The sequence below is a fragment of the Notechis scutatus genome, chromosome Z (genome assembly GCF_049901735.1).
Source record: "Notechis scutatus isolate UNSWTSFEM ecotype Mainland chromosome Z, rNotScu1.2, whole genome shotgun sequence".
NCBI classification, from domain to species: domain Eukaryota; kingdom Metazoa; phylum Chordata; class Lepidosauria; order Squamata; family Elapidae; genus Notechis; species Notechis scutatus.
The window spans coordinates 130,132,018-130,148,723 of NC_142025.1; the positions used below are offsets into that span (position 1 = coordinate 130,132,018).

A 16,706-nucleotide genomic window follows, 5' to 3' on the forward strand; every position below is an offset into this window, starting at 1 on the left:
GCTTTTACCTTTGTCATAAAATAAATTAAAGTATATTTGTTGAGGTCTTATTTGAAAAGGAAATAATGATAAAGTGATAGAATATAGAATATTCTTTATTAACCAATTGTAATTGCACACACAATGAATTTGTCTCCAGTGCATAAAATCTCAGTGACCATGTAAACCACAAAGAAATATAATTATAAGATACCAATAGGAGAAAATATTAGGAAAGATGAGAAGGATAATAGCAATACAGCCCTTATTTATTTTATTCAGCATATGACAAATACATGGACTTATAGTAGTTCAAATGTTAATAGCCATTAAGAACAGGGTGGTCTATGTTGAAAAAAATCAGACATTGGGCCAGTGTAAGATTTTTTTATATATAACATTCATGTTTTATTTACAGCTTTCCTTTCACACCATACATATTTTGTAGACAGTGTATTGACTGGGTCAATGTCCTTTGTAAACAATGTCAATAATAATAATACAAATAAGTATACATAATCCTAATCTTCCAATTTCAACAATACCATCCTCTCTTTTTTTATCATTTTTCCATTAATTCATATAAGTATAGATAACATTTCTTTTCACCATGTATTTGTGATCCCTAATATTTACTATTTTAAAATTTACTCATTATTCCACCATAATTTCAATATCCCAAATATATAGAACTACTAATAAAACCAAATATTGACAAAATTTAATCAATCCCAGGATTATAATTCAAAGTCCCCACAATTTCTAACCTTTAAAAGTTTTAAATTCACAAACTATTTTAACAAACTACTAATATTAATAATACAATTAAATTACCTGATCCAAAACTTCCATCTTCTACCCTTAGCTTATTTTTGAATATAATAAATTATATTATCTATTCATATATATGCTACTATATCCCTTATTTATATTTTCTACCTTTTCATTTTATTAATATGTTTTGTCACTATCCATTGTCTCATACTTTTTTGGAGTTTATTGACTTTTATTGACTTTTTAATCATCTTTTTATTTCTCTCTTTTGGAATCTTATAACTTTTAAAAAATATTTTTATTCCTTTCGGGTTGTCCTTTGTCTCTTTCTGCTGCATCTTCTTTAAAAAAAAATCAGTATTGGAACACCCACAACTTAAGAAGGTAAGTCATTACCCTGAATAATTGTTCTAATTGGTAGGAAATTTCTTCTTAGCTCTAGGTTGCTTCTGTCCTTGATTAGTTTGCATCCATAGCTTCTCATTCTGCCTTCAGGTGCTTTTAGAAATAGATTGACCCCGTCTTCTTTGTGGCAGCTCCTTAGACATTGAAAGATTGCTACTATGTCACTACTAGTCTCTTTTTTTTTCATTAAACCAGAAATAGACAATTCCAGCAATCATTCTTGTTTTAGCCTTCAGTCCCCTAATAATCTTTTGGCTGTTCTCTGTATTATTTCTAGAATCTGGACTGTTTTTTATATCATGCCAACCAAAACCATATCTTCTTCTTGATTAGCTATTGCATACTATACTAATTAAGATTCAGAATCATGACCTAACATTTCAAGGAAAAGATTAAGGAAAATTTTCTAGGTCCTGAAGTGAACAATTGAAGAGAACAATTGTTTCAAATGTCCTATGGCGATGGAAGGAAGAAGGTAGAACCTCAAATTGGGGTGGGAACTATATGCTGAAAGCAACCAATTAGATTACATTCAAAGGATATGAAGTTAAAATCAGTTTCATTTTTTCATTAGTTCCTCCTTCTTATTCAGATTAGGTCTCACAATAATGACATAACATTTGGGGGAAAATATGCACCCCAGTAATCCAGCTGCTTGAAGCTAATATGGAGAAGATCTCCACAGCCACCATGTATTTCCCCTTGGTACTCAAATAGGTGGGTACAAATGACACCCAGACACTGCAAAAGACCAACATGCTGAAGGTGATAAATTTGGCTTCATTAAAGCTGTCAGGCAGATTCCTAGAGAAGAAGGCCACTGTGAAACTGACAGCAGTCAAGAACCCCAGAAAGACAAGCACAGTATAAAACATAGTGGTTGAACCTTCATTACATTGTAGAACAATTTCTTCAGCCATGGAGCGCATGTCAGAATCTGGGAAGGGAGGAGAAATTGTGAGCCACAACACACAAATGCAAAATTGTGTCAGGGAGCAAGATAAGACAATAGAGATAGCCAGCCTTGTCCCCACTCATTTTCTCATTTTGGATCCAGGCTTGGTGGCCATGAAAGCAAGGACCACTATGATTGTTTTCCCCAATATACAAGAAAGAGCTACAGAGAAGATTATGCCCAAAGCAGTTTGTCTCAAGAGACATTTCACTTGGTCAGGTTGCCCAATGAAGAGGAAACTGGAAAGGAAAGAGAACAGGAGAGCAACAAGAAGGCTATAAGAGAGGTTCCTATTATTGGCTTTCACAATAGATGTGTCCTGATGTTTAATGAATATCCTGAGCACCACAGCTGAAATGACAGAAAATGAGACTGCAATCACCGCCAAAGAAATCCCGAAAGGTTCTTGATAAGTTAAATAAATTATACGTTTTGGAAGGCAGCTATCCTTATTCTTGTTTGGATATTGATCCTCTGGACAAGGGAAACAGTCATCTAAGTCTGAAAAAGAAACCATTCATAGAAACATTACCTCATCATTTCATTTTCAGTATGCTCCAATTTTACAGAATTATGTAGACTTAATGAGAACCCAATTCGATTACTGAAATGACCTTTAGACAGTGCTGCCCTTGAGGACCATTTCAAAAGCATAACTGGTTTGCAATGCAGAAGACATGCACTTAACTAAACACATGTCAAAATTCAGACAGGTGGGAACTGACTTGTTTAGTCCTGGGGTCATGTGATCTCCTTGTGAGACCTCCTGAAGACCAAGTCAATCTAGATTCACTTAATAGCTGAACTTAACAACTGAACTGATTCACTTAACAGCTGTGACAAGAAAAGTATTAAAATAGGGCAAAACTCACTTCACAAATGTCTCATTTAGCAAAAATATTTTGAGATCAATTGTAGTCAAAACTCAAGGGCTACCTGTATTCCTTTGCTTACCCAATTGGTCAGCTATCTTTCCTTCTGGACATAGTTTACAGTCATAGCAACAGGATAATTTTCCTTCCACTTTTATCTTGCTATGGCCAAGAGGACATTCCTTGTTACATATGGAAGGAGGTAATGTCTGTTCATAAATACAATCAGAATTCATACAGAATTTATTTTGGGGATTGTTTTTTTCATCAACTCTACACACAAACTCTTTATATTTAATCCAAACATCCGTGATGCATTTTCCAGTTTTCTTCCTGATGTAAATACCCTACCGTATCTTTAGCTGCTTCCTATTTCATAACTATTACATTAATCAATTGATCATTCCCAATAATTGTATTCTAAAGATCAGTTTGGGACAATATACCAGAAGCTGATGGGGGAGAACATTTAACTTGAGATCCCTCTGAATATGCCTTCCTTGTGGTCCCATTTTGTTCTTGATGTCAAATTAAATCAAATATCTATATTATGGTCTTTGAACAGGCTTGATTTAAAATAAGGAGTACTGTGAAATGGTAGTTTAACATAGAAAAATTATTAGGCCCAAAAAGGGGGAAATGAGACATACATGGTTAAATATGGGAGGCCAAACAGCTTCCTTGGCTGAATACTAAATATTAAATACTAAATGCGGCTAAATACTACATTATATTTGTCTGTGAAACATGGCTCAACGCAACTCTCCCTGACTCCATTACCACAGTAAGAGACTATCATGTTTACTGATCAGATCGTGAAATCCGTAGAGGAGGTGGTGTTGCTATCTTCTATCTTTCACTCACCAAAGAACTCAAAAGACATCTATACGGTGGAGAGAACGACCTGTACATTGACTACTGCACTGATTGTATCAAAAGTAAGTCACACAACCCACAACTCCACATCCAATTGTACCTCATCCAATCCACCATCATTCAAAACTAGGCATACATGCTCCTAACTACCTCAATTCCAACTACAACTGGCCTTAAATGCAAGAAGCCTTGTGAATAAAATACCTGAATTTCTCCTCTTACTAAATATGGCTAAATTCGACATCATATTTGTCTGTAAAACATGGCTCAATGCATCTCTCCTTGATTCCATTACTACAGTAAGATACTATCATGTTTACTGATCAGATTGTGAAATCCATAGAGGAGGTGGTGTTGCTATCTTCTATAAAAAGTCCTTACATCTAAAAAACATCCAAGTTACCCAGAAGCTTGCTCTTCCTGAGACCATCATCTGTGAACTGTCCTTAAATATCACATTTCGATTCTTACTATATTACAGAGCCCCTGATTATGACATCGAACATGTAAACAAGATAAATTCATTACTAACATGGGCAGCATCCTGCCCACACACTTTTATTTTTCTGGGTGACTTCAATCTATCTCACATTAACTGGACCCTAAACAAATGTAAAACTGAACCCATGCATGCAATCTTCTACAATGCTAAAACAAATCTGGGACTGGAACAACTAGTAACCAACAATACTTGACTTAACAACTGCCTCGACCTCATCTTCTGCAATAGTTTGAATTCAATTTACAGAATACAAATTAAAGAACCCTTTTCCAACAGTGACCACAACATGATTGACATACGTCCACACAAAAATCAACACAATGATGTGATCCCCAATTATAACTTCAAAAAAGGCAACTATGATCTTATAGACAACAATCTCTCATCCCTTAATTGGCAATTTATATTCACTGGATGCAATACTGTTGAAGACCATTACAACATATTTTTACTTGAAGTCAAAAGATTCATCAAACTATATGTACCAATAACAACTTCCAAAACCAGAAAAAACGGATTACCCATAACAATAAGGAAGCTTCAATCCAAAAAGAAATCACTTTGGCGGAAAAACAAATCTGGTCACGTTGCCAACTTCAAAAGCTAATACAAAAATTTATGCCAACAGATAAAGACTGAATGCAACAATTATCACATTACACAAGAGGAAAACCTTCCATGCACCAATTCCACCCACACTTTCTACAATTTGTAAACAACAAACTGAAAGACTCAAGGTCCATCCCACCCCTGAAAGGACCTAATGGTAAAGACTGCAATGACGACACCATTAAAGCCAACCTCTTTAACACATTCTTTGGCTCAGTATTTGTAAACAGCGATGGATCATGCCCAGTATTTCCTAGCCGAACCACAGACAGCTACAGTGATCTAATACATATCGATTTTACAGAGAAAATTTTGAAGAAGCACTATGCAATCTAAAACCCTCTCTATCTATTGGACCGGACGGAATATGTGCCTACTTCGTTAAAAAGCTATCCACTGCTATAGCCGAACCTCTAAGCATAATCTTTGAAAAATCTTTCAGGACCAGCTCCTTGCAAAATCTATGGTCACAAGCCACGGTCATCCCCATCTTCAAAAAGAGAGACCCCAGCCTAGTTGAAAATTACAAACCAATCTCCTTATGCTGCGTCACCTGTAAAGTCATGGAATCAATTATTAACCAATCCATTATCCTCCACTTAAAGACAAACAACCTACTCTCAAATAAACAATTTGGTTTCAGAAAAAAAACTATTATGTAATCTGCAACTCTTACACTGCAAAAACATATGGACTACACAACTCGATCAGGGCAAAGCAATAGACACAATCTACATAGACTTTTGCAAAGCCTTTGATTCAGTGGTACATGACAAACTACTCCTAAGACTAAAATCTTATGGTATCTCTCTACACCTGCATAACTGGATAGAAGCATTCCTGTCAAACAGACAGCAAATGGTCAAAATTGGGAGCGTCCTATCAAATTCTGCACCTGTCAACAGTGGTGTCCCCCAAGGCAGTGTTCTAAGACCAACTCTTTTCATACTCTACATAAATGACCTCTGTGATCATATGAAGAGCAACTGCGTTCTCTTTGCTGATGATGTAAAGCTATTCAACACCACCAACAACACCGCTGCCCTTCAAAAAGACCTCGACTATGTATCAGAATGGTCAAACAAATGGCAACTTCAAATCTCAACAAATAAATGCTCTGTCTTACATATTGGCAAAAAAAAGAAAGAAAGAAAGAAAAGAAAATACAGGCTGAATAGTCAAGATCTTGTTGATGATCCAAACTCTGTCAAGGATCTTGGAGTACTCATCTCTAATGATCTAAGTGCTAGAGCCTACTGTAACTACATAGCCAAAAAGGCGTTAAGAGTTGTTAACCTTATCTTACGTAGCTTTTTCTCTGGTAATATTACACTACTAACTAGAGCATTCAAAACATTTGCTAGACCAATACTCAAATACAGCTCATCAGTCTGGAACCCACATTACATATCTGATATTAACACAGTTGAGAAAGTCCAGAAATATTTCACAAGAAGAGTTCTCCACTCCTCTACTCATTGCAGAATATCTTATGCCACCAGACTTGAAATTCTAGACCTAGAAATCTAGAACTATGCCACCTTCAGTCTGATCTAAGTATAGTATATAAAATCATACATTGCAATGTTCTACCTGTCAATGAATACTTCAGCTTCAACCATAACAATACACACAATAACACACATAACACACAATAGTTACAAACTCAAGGTTAACCGCACCAAACTTGATTGCAGGAAATACGACTTCAGCAACAGAGTAGTCAATGTCTGGCATCTCTACCTGACTCTGTGTTTTTTTCCCCTAACCCCAAAAACTTTAACCTTAGACTGTCTACTATTGACCTCACTCCTTTCCTAAGAGGCATGCATAAGTGCACCAATGTGCCTACTGTCCCTGTCCTGCTGTTTCTTTTTATTTTTCTTATATGTATCCATTCCATGTATTCATAACTATGTTTATACTTATACCTATTATCTTGTAAGCGATTGACAAATCAAATAAATAAATAAAAATAAATATCAGAAAGATATATGTTTATCATATCTCAGTAGACATTGCTTCATTGTTATGAAATACATGAAATAAAAATGGGGGAATGAGAGTTCATATGCACAGAAGAAAACAAAATAGAGCTATAGAAAAAAAGAATGGAAATAGATCTGTTGAGATCATTTTTTTCAATACTTTTGTTTAATACGTAACACTTCACTGAATACATCATTTTGGTTTTTTTAAAAACAATCTTAAATTGTTCTGGTTTTAAAGCTTCATTTTACTGATTAAATTGTACACCACTCAGAAGTACCACTCTGAAGGAGATGAGAAGTAAAGAAGTTTGAAACAAACAAGCAAACAAATGAACAAATGAACAAATAAATAAATATGAGATATGTCTTGAAAAGAATACTATAACAATTATTCAGTCTCTTGAAGGACATCCTCCTGGAATGTGGAAGATGAGAAATCAGAAATGAGACACTGGGATGGGAATTATGCCTATTATGGTGGGCGTATAGCAGATGAGCATTTTCAGAGAGCTCCTTCTGCTGTTCTCAATATCCTTGAGCAATCAGGAGAATATTTGAGAATATCCAAATAACTTTTTGGAGTTTTCTTTTTCATTTTCCTTCTTTTCTTTCTCTCAATTGTTTGAGTCTGGGACTCACATATATTATAAGAGGAAAGGGATAACCACAAGTCTTTTTTAGTTTTTTGAAAATATGGAGATTGTATCACTCCAGTTGACAGCTGCACCAGAGCTTGAAAGAGGGAAATAATGAAGTGAGTTTTTTAGTCAATGAGTTAAAATGTATTTAGTCTTTCAAAAAAGAGCAGGTATCTAATCTAATCTAATCTTCTACCACCATTTAACTAATTCTTTAGGTGTTAACTAGCTGCATGGAGCATGGTGGCTTACATGGTTAGAGTGCTAGTTTGATGATCAGCAGGCTCACAATCATGATGAGGTTGCTGCCACTTCTTCACATTGGCTCTCACCACTTTCTCCATCTCCTGCCAACACAACAGTTTGAAAGCAGATGGCCATGTATAGTACCATTTCAGTGGGAAACCTATTGAGGACATGAAAGGAACCCCCAACTGACAATGGCAATATCACTGGCTGATCCTTTCACTGTGGAAGAACTTGATTCTGATACGAAAAAAAAACCCACACAAAAATACCATCTACATGTCCTGATAATGAAGAAAGGAAAGTTGATGAAGAAAAAAATTTCTTGGACATTGAAAGCACTCTTTCATCATGTCATAAATCAGAGTTTGCAGTATTTGCAGAATGATGTCATGATATACCCATTGGCCATATGATATCATAGGGATTTTTCCTACCCTCCAAGTATCTATTTGTATAGGACTGAAGGATTGTTGTGTCTTCTTTCAAATAAATGTGTCTCTGTGGGGGGTGGGAGAGAAAGAGACATAGATATGGAATATTGAGTTAAAAATTACATGAATGTATGCATGTCCTTCATAAGATATCATTATCATTAGGGGTAGAAAGAGAAGAAATAAGGATACAGAAATACTGTAATCTCATGTTTTTAATCTATATAACAGAACTACTTCAAGAGTAACATGGATTATATCTAATTACACTGGTTGCAATTCTGATTTATTCTATTTTACAATGTATTATTTTATAGCAATCACCATATTCTACATATCATGCATTTTAATACAAATAAAATATCAATCATATTTATTACCTTTAACTAACACATTACATTCATTAAATATAATTTCCCCTCTTATTAGTACTTCTCCTTGTTATATAAAAATGTGTATTTTATTAATCCCCCTTTCTCTATATCCCCTCTCTCTATTCTTTTTTTGTTTTGTTGTGCCACTGTTATATTAATTAAATTCCCTTGTCTAACCACCATCTCTTAACCGCCTTGAAGCTTTAATTATTTGTATTGTAGCTTGCCTCCCATATTCCTCTCTGGGGTCTTTATTTCTATCTGCTTCTATGTCTTCGCTACTCATTTTAAGTTTTTCTCCCTTCTCATCCCTTTTCCATTGTCTAGTTTTTAGAATATCTGCTATTGCTCCTGTCTCTCTTCCATAAAAATCTTCCTGTTTCCCCAATTTCTTTTTTTATTTTCCTTAAGTCCTCTCCTCTCTGCTAAGCTTATACCATCCATCCCTATTGTTTTTATTAATGTCTCCTTTTTTCCTCTTTTATCCATTTGTCCCATTTATCCATTTTTTTCTTTTTTTTAATAAACTTTATTAGTCTTTTTTATCTTTAAAAACTGAACAATACATAGAAATATTATGACATTAAAAGTGTGTGACATCTATCTTATATACTTTTATTTTGTGCTTATTTACAAATATATACAGTTCATGCAAATATAAACCTTTAATCTATAAAATACTTATCATTAACTCTTTTCATCATCCCTTTGTCCTAATTCAATCCAATCATACAATTTTTCCAAATTCTATAATATTCAGACTCCTCTTCTCTTGTAAAATCAGAGTTAATTTATCCATCTTGGCACATGCCATTATTTTTTGAATAATCAGTTGATCTGTTGGTATAGAGTTCTGTTTCCAACATTGAGCATAGGCAATTCTAGCAGTGGTTAAAATATGTAATATTATATATTTTGTATCTTTCCCATATTTCTTTTTAATCATCCCTAACAAAAATAATTCTGGCTCCAAATCTATTTGTTCCTTGAGGATCTCTTGTAACCACTTTTGATTTTTAAGCCAGTACTTCTGGGCTTCTAAACAAGACCACCACATATGATATTAAGTACTTTCTTTCTTCTTACATTTCCAACATGCCAAATTCATGTTGGATATATCTTTGCCAATCTCACTGAAGTCAGTGCCATCTATAAAACATCTTATAGATGTTCTCTTTATATGAAGCCGATTTCATTAATTTATAATTTAAATTCCAAATATTCTCCCACTCTATCAAATTTATATTATGTACAATATTTTGAGCCCAAGCTATCATATATCCCTTAACCACCTCTTCTTCTAATTCTATGTCTAATAGATATTTATAGTTTTTTGTAATTTTTTTTAATCTGGGCCTGTTAAAATATTATCCAATTGTTGTAGTTCTGAATATATTCCATAATCTTCTTTATCTTTTTTATACCTGTTTTGTAGCTGCAGGTATGCCCACCAATCAATATATATCCCTTGTTTTTGGAGGTCTTGGGTTGATTTTAAATTCCCTTGTACATCTAGAACATATTTATATTTTATCATTTTATTTAGGTCTAAAATGTTGGGTGTATCATGGCTTCCATGGTTGATAGCCAGATTGGAATTTTCATATAATGTTTCTTTCTAATTTTAATCCAATTCTGTAATAGGGAATCTCTAATCAAGTGCCTATGGAAATATTGTTTTTTTGTTTCTGTATCCCACAGAAAGGCATGCCATCCTCTTTGCAGGTCATGGCCCTATAAGCTTAATATTTGCTTGTTGGTTAGATTGACCCATTCTTTAATCCATATTAATGTCATTGCATTATAATACAACTCCCAATTTGGATGTCCAAGTCCCCCTCTGCTTTTAATATTTTGTAGAGCCTTCATCTTTATTCTAGGATTTTTACCTAACCAAATAAATTTTGCCATAATTTTATTCATCTCACTAAAGAAATTTTTCTCTAATTTGATGGGGACAGTCTGGAATAAATACAAAAATTTAGGTAATATAGACATTTTAATAGCCACTATTTCTAACAATGATAGTTGTAATTTGGACTATAAATCTAAATCTTTCTTTGTTTGTTATATGAGTTTATTGTAATTATTCCCCTTTATTGTTATACATTTTGCTGTCAGCCATATACTTAAATATTTAATTTTCTTTGTTATTTGTAGTCCCATTATCTTTTCTAATCCTATTTTTTGTAATTCTGTTAATTTTTTAGTTAAAAGTTTTGTTTTCTGTCTATTGATTTTAAGACCTATTTCCCCATATCTTTCCAATTCTCTGATTATCTCCTCCGCTGTCTCTATCAGATCTTCAATAAAAACACCATATCATCTGCAAAGGCTTGCAGTATATATTCTTCCTTTTTTTTTTACTTTGGTTCCTTTTATTCCCGGGTTCTGTCTAATTCGCCTTAGTAGGGTCTTTAGGGACAAGATAAAAAGCAGAGGTGACAGAGGACAGCCTCGTCTTACTCCTTTCCTAATTTCAAAATTCTGTGTATTTTCACCATTTATCATAATACTTGCCTTTGGGTGGAGTATATTATATAATAAATACAATATACCAGACAAGTGTCTGGTTCCTAGGTTCATATTATAGATTTGCTGTATCATACATTTCCAATTTAGATTATCAAATACCTTCTGGGCATCCAGAAAGACAAGGGCCACTTGTTTCTCTGGATGTGCTTCATAATACTCCAAAATGTCTAATACTATCCTTAAATTTTTCCTGATATATCTAAATGGCAAAAAACCATTTTGATCCAAATGGATATATTGATTCAGTAATCTCTTCAATCTATTTGCTATTATGGTCATAAATATTTTATAATCAGCATTCAATAAAGATATGGCCCTATAATTTTGAATTAATCTATTATCCATGTCCTCCTTTGGGATTAATGAGATATATGTTTCCCTCAATGATTCCGACATCTTGGCTTCTAAAAAGACATCATTAAATAAATCTACTATCAATGGTTCTAATTGTTCTTCCATCACCTTAAAGAATTCCCCTGGGAGACCATCTGCTCCTGGTGTTTTATTATTTTTCTGATTTCTAATTGCCTGAATGAGTTCTGTCATGGTTATTTCTTTAGTTAAATTTTCCCTCAGTTCTTCTACTATTAATGGACTTCCTTCCTCTTTCAAATATTCTCTTATCCGTTCTTCATCTACCTCCTCACTTTTGTACAGATCTTCAAAGTATTGGTATGCTACCTTCTTTTTTCTTCTATTGTGTGTTGATACTCTCCCTTTTTGTCCTGTAATTGATATATTGTTCTTTTTTCCCTCTCTTTTTTAAGTCTATATGAGAGGCATCTTCCCAATTTATTTGCATGCTTGAAAAATGTTTGTTTGGTTGCTTTTAAATTTTTCATCGTTTCTTCCTGATCTACTATATTGAGTTTGTGTTTGGTTAAAACCAATTATTCTTTAAGTCCAATATTTTGTGGGATATTTTGCAATTGAATTTCTAGGTTTCTAATTCTTTCCTGTAATATATTTTGTTGAATACACCTTTCTTTGTTTCTTTTAGCTGTATAAGATATTATAATCCCCCGGGTGTAGGTCTTCATAGTGTCACATAGATTTTGTATTGACTTTGTTGTTTATTGTTTTTTTTAATATTGTTAACTCTTCTCTGAGTTTCAAAACAAATTCTTTATCTTTTTGTATTTCTGTATTTAAGGACCATCTCCTTGTTTTTTTCCGACGTCTCTAAATTATTTTGATTGGATTGTGGTCTGCTCAGGAGTTTGGTAGTATTTCTATATCTTCCACTTCTCCTCCTATTTCTCGGCCCATCCAGGCCATATTGATACATGACCATGATTGGTGTGGGTTGGAATAAAAGGTGAATTGTCTTTTTTCCAGATTCAAATTTTTCCAAACTTCTATCAAATTAAGTTCTATGATCATATCGAGACATGCTTTTAGTAGTTCTTTTTTTCCCGTTTTTCCTTCTCACCTCTATAGTTCTTTTTATGGTCTACTATTGCATTATAATCTCCTATAATACAGATATTTTTTGTTCTAATTCGATAATTTTATTGTGTAACATTGTATAGAACTCTTGTTGATTAATCTGCAAAGATTAATTTTGTTTTATTTCCTCTTTGATATATACAGCTATTCCTTTTCTGCCCCATCTGCTACGGCGGTATATAATTTGCCTAATTTGGAGCATTCTAAATATTTTTCATCTGCTTTTTGAATATGTGTCTCTTGTAAATATATTATGTCTACCTTTTGTTTAATTAATTTTGCTATTATTGTTTTTCTCTATATTGCCAAATTTAAACCATTTATATTAACCAATAGCAACTTCACTTCTTCTCCCATCCTCTTAACTGGAAGGAAAGGAAGGAAACATTCTGGTGTTGCTTATAGAAACTGCCTCTCCATTAACCCTTAGTACATTATTGGCAGGACTAGACTTCCTGTCTCAGGAACGTCGCTGGAGTTTTTTTCCCCTCCTTTGCTGGTACTTTGCTTGTGTGGAATGACCATTCAAAGTTACAATGGCACTGAAAAAAGTGACTTATGATCATTTTTCACACTTACAGCTGTTGCAGCATCCCACAGTCATGAGAGGCCAGGCGAGGAGATGCATGCCTCAATGTGAGTGATATTGAGTTGGTCACACCCAGCCAATAACATGACCACCAAGCCACACCCACAACCTAAGCCATGCCCACAGAACCGGTTATTAAAAATTTGAATCCCACCCCTGCTCTGGGACCAGCGATCTAAAGAGGATGTCCTACTTAGTCAGTTGGGTAGCCAAAAATCTTTAATCTCATCTTTGCTCCCTCACCCTCCTTAGGATCTGCTTCAATGTCAGGATCTCTTTCCCCTTGTAAACGATGGGCTTGTCTCTTGTTATCCTATATATTATGTCCCTAACATTTCTCCTTGTAAACCTTATATGAATTTCTTTGGGCAACTTATGTTGTCTAGCATAATTTGTACTCACCCTATACACATCGTCCATTTCATTCAATATGTCGTCCTTGTCTTGCAGTAGCATTTCTGCTAGTACTTCGGCTATCACCAGTGCCAGATTTTCTTCCCTGGCTTCCATGACATTCTGGAACCTAAGATACAATGAAGCCCAGTTTATCTCTAAATAGATCAAAGAGTCCTCCAATTCTTTATTTCTTATTTTCATTTTTTGGTCAACCATTTCTAATCTTTTCTCCATTTGTTCCGTTTGCTTTTCAACTTCTTTTATTATGCGTTCATTCTTTTCTAAGTCTTGCTGAATTGAGCCAACTTTCTCATTTAATTTTGATGTCTGATTTCATTTCACTTTTTAGGTTTCCCATTTCTTCTTTAACTTCGTTTATATTCACTTTTGTTTCAGCATGATTCTTCATTATAATTCCCTGGAGCTTTGACATTGATTCTTGTAAAGTTAGTAGTATGGTTTGTATACTGATATTTGCAGCTGGGCTCTGTTTTTCTAATGTTAGCATCTCTTCAATTGTTTTTTGTGTTGAGGGTGAGGTTACCTCCGCTGAAGTTGTTGGCACAGGAGTGATCTTCTTCCCGGTCTTCATCATTGTGGTAGTGATGCTAGTCATTTCTTTTAATATTTTGGTTTGTTTCCTTAAAATAGCAGCCCACTGGTGGGCCGTGAGAAAATTTTGGTGGGCTGCAGAGAAATCTCACCCCCAGAGCACCCCCACACCCCCACAAAGCAATTAATCCAGGCTGCAGCTGTGCCACGCATATGGCCTGTGGTAACCCTCCCCGCCCATTCACTCCTTACCTGGCAAACTTGCCTGCTAAATTGCTATTTTTCCTTTTTCTGACCATCATCTGTTCTGCTGTGCCAGGGGATTTAGATTAGCCAGGAAGCAGGAAATGGTTGGATTTCTTGCTTTCTAGCTAGTCTTTAGGTCTTCGGCTGAGCACAGCCAAACCTCCCTTAGGACTGAAGGTTTGCTTGCAAGCAAATTCAGTGCAGACTCACAGCAAGCAAATTTGAGAGACTGAGCTAGCTGATGGCAGATACATAGATCACTGAATGATTCTGTGAGCAACTCAATCTGCCTGCCTGCTTTGCCTGATTTTGGGTAAAAGTTGCTGTTTTTTAAATAAAAAATTCAATATTTACATAGTTTGGTGATCCCTGAGTTCCAAAAGGTTAGAAACCCCTACTATAGATGTTATCCCAGATTAGCATCAATAAGTATGGGCCACTAATTTCAAGAGCTTATCAATGTTATATCCCTAATTATTATAGCTCCTAGTCAATTCAAATTTCCTGTTTAAGGATCTTAGGAGTCCTATAAGTTCTCAATTTAATGAAGTTCTGTTAGTTTCTATTACTATGAAATATAAAGATCATTTTTAAGAGAAATTATCAATTTATATAACTTTGTATATAATATAAACTATAAGCTACTTATTCAAATGGCCACCACTGTCCCTATTTCATCCACACTTATCAATGACAATTATCCCCCTTATTAATATTTTTAAATATAAAGAGAAAAAAAAGTTATCCCACTATATATATGTAAGTATATACATAGATTAATATAGATATAAACTATAAATATATCAAATATAAATACAGTTCTCCCCCCTGTTGATATTTCCAAATACGAGATTTATCCAACTGTATATAAAAGAAATAAATGTATATAAATATAAATAAAAACAATAAATATAATAGCTATAGGAATAAATACAATTAATTAAATGCAGTTAATTAAGTACAATTCGGACTAATAAAAATATTATAAGCTCTAAATCTCTAATCAACTACTATAATCTATTTTTCTAGGGATCAATCTATTACTAAATTCATATGGTTATAAACATTTATCTCATTAAATCTTTAAATCAACTAAGTTAAGCAGAGGAAAGGAAAAAGAACAAATAGTAAGAAAAAAGTTCAATATTTCAAGAGTTCATCAGGTAGTGCACTCCTAGTATTTCCACCAGTTCAGTTCTCTTATCTTAAAGGGAAAGTTGCTGAGTAATAGTTATTTTCTCAATGGACGCTTGTCACTTCTGTTACTCTGCTTCCTTTTCTATCTTCACTCTCCTTAGCAAAGTACAGTATTTACAGCCTAGAAATCAATATTTAACCCAATCACATTCTTCTTTTGAGTCTGAAGGTTTTAAAGTATTGCCATTTTTTTCTCTACTTTTCATTTGTCTCCAATCTCCCAGTATCTCTCCCAGGCAAGGCTTGCTTCCTCTTCTCAGCTGGTCTGTCAGGGCTTCATGGCCACCATTCAAAAATGACAGGTTCTTGTGTGCTGGGCTCTGAGAGCTTCTCCTCATCACAGAAAGTGGTCGCCCTCTACCACTCCACTCCTCATGTCTTCCCACGTCATCATGAGTCTCTCTGGGATCCGTGCACCCCACTGGGTTGCTCCAGCACCAAGGAAAGATGATGAAAATGGGAGCCTGTTCTTCCTTGCCTCTCTTTGTCTTGATGTCACCACAGGAAGTCCCCATTTATCCATTTTTTTCATCTTGTCTTTCAGCTAACTCCTCCTCTTCCTGGACATCTTGAACATTCACTAGTCTTTTGTATTGTATTTCCCAGCTTTTCATCTATGTTCTCCAATTGTTTTATAATTTTCTAGCAATGCTTGTCAGTGTCTCCCTTGTACTTTAAATTGCCAATGTCACCTCTTCCCAAATTCCAGTCCATTCTTCTTGATGAAACATTTTGTTGAATTTTATTGAATCCCTCTTTTGTCCAATAGTCCAAAAATCATATGTTCAAATCTTCAAAAACATTTCTAACAGTTCAATGTTCTTGTTTCTTTGTCCCCAATTTAGTCTGCCTATATCTCTGAAATGCACTGTAAACCTTCCAGCACCTCCTTAGGTCCTTCTATAAATCCAATCTTTTGTTGTAATCCTCAGGGGTCTTTTCAGCAATATTTTAATATCTTAATGCCAAAAAGGCATTAAGAGTTGTTAACCTAATCCTACGTAGCTTTTTCTCTGGTAATATCACACTACTAACCAGAGCATACAAAACATTTGCTAGACCAATACTCGAATACAGTTCATCAGTC

General features: G+C 34.4%; 1 pseudogene; it reads right to left on the minus strand.

Annotated features, from left to right (window-relative positions):
* Positions 1-1,717: 1,717 nt before the first annotated feature.
* Positions 1,718-2,630, minus strand: LOC113427954 (vomeronasal type-2 receptor 26-like; annotated as a pseudogene).
* Between the last annotated feature and the right edge of the window lie 14,076 nt (positions 2,631-16,706).